The sequence below is a fragment of the Xyrauchen texanus genome, unplaced genomic scaffold (genome assembly GCF_025860055.1).
Source record: "Xyrauchen texanus isolate HMW12.3.18 unplaced genomic scaffold, RBS_HiC_50CHRs HiC_scaffold_375, whole genome shotgun sequence".
Lineage (NCBI taxonomy): Eukaryota > Metazoa > Chordata > Actinopteri > Cypriniformes > Catostomidae > Xyrauchen > Xyrauchen texanus.
In genome coordinates, this window is record NW_026266343.1 from 32,728 (window position 1) to 34,000 (window position 1,273).

Consider the following 1,273-nt stretch of genomic DNA (forward strand, 5'->3'; position numbering starts at 1 on the left):
TGTTCACGTTAAGTGAGGATTCCGTTTCTACAGATGGAGATGCAAATGAGAAATAAACAAGACCATTGCTTAGGATTCAAAATATTGTATAAAAGAAAGCGAGCCTTTCAACATTGTTTAATGCTGTCTTAAAATCTAAACAGTGCAAAACGAATGATCAGGTTGGCGTTTATGGAAGCACCTCAATTGAGAGCACGCCGACAAACACAACAGAGATAGTTTCTTTTTAAACGAATGACCAGGAGAGCGCGGACGCAGTCCCCACTACCAGAAATTATGCAGTCGAGATTCCCACATTTGGGGAATTCGCAAGGTCAGCACAACCGAAGTGCAATGCCGAGCCTCACCCTGGGTGAACCACCTTCATGATCATAGTGTCTCCCTACCAGGTAAGTATAAGTGCAAGGGTTTTGGGGCAGAGGGCCCATTCTCCTCTTTACCATTCATACCAACGTTGTCCTCATACACAAACAAATCATCCACAACTCCTAGTGCATGAATGCGCTTTGCAATTAAACAGGCGTGTACACAAACTTTAAACCCCAACTTTTATTGCTACCAAGTCTGTGTATTAGTTCTCTGCCTTGTGACAGTTTGTGGTCTCAGGAGTGAACGACAACAGCACTATACCATTCGCTTTCGGCCGACGAGTCGGCGTTTCGTTCACGGACACGCAATCACACACCTGAACAAGAGCTAAAGTAAAGATTCCTTATTTGCCCGCTCTCAGACGCTTATTGAATTAATGAACAAAGATCTCTGCCTTTCATAACAAATGTTGATCCCCCGAAAGGGAAGCGCACCGTGCCTGGAAATACTGCAATACCAAGTCGATACGTAGAGTGGACGGAGCAAGCCCCTCTTCCATCTCCCAGGCCCAAAAATCCATTTAATATATGGTCCCCGGATAGGGGACGTATCAGATATTAAACTGATAAGAACAGATTTTTTCTTTCGAAAAAATTTTATTGTCACTCTTTTTCTTTTTTCCACAATTTTTCTTTTCAAATATGTTTTCACACAATCTTACCATTTTCCTTTAACCAATAAAACAACACATATACACACAACTTCATAATATTTGCAAAATAAAAAGGACAATTAACAAGACAAATTTAAGACACTAGTAAAATCATAAAAAATCTTAAAAGTCCATATTTTTCAATTGTGTGCTTAAAAGTCCCTATTTTTCAATTGTGTGTTAAAAGTAATGTTTTAAAAATAATAAATAAAAACAACTTGGTGCCAATTTAAAATGCCATCTATTGTTCAA

At 39.1% G+C, this 1,273-nt stretch overlaps 1 non-coding gene and 1 pseudogene across 1 annotated transcript; both read right to left on the reverse strand.

Annotated features, from left to right (window-relative positions):
* Positions 1-237: 237 nt before the first annotated feature.
* LOC127642100 (U1 spliceosomal RNA) lies at positions 238-397 on the reverse strand. The gene has a single exon (XR_007970275.1). It is a non-coding gene; the product is annotated as a U1 spliceosomal RNA (small nuclear RNA).
* Positions 398-792: 395 nt separating this feature from the next.
* Positions 793-964, reverse strand: LOC127642102 (uncharacterized; annotated as a pseudogene).
* Between the last annotated feature and the right edge of the window lie 309 nt (positions 965-1,273).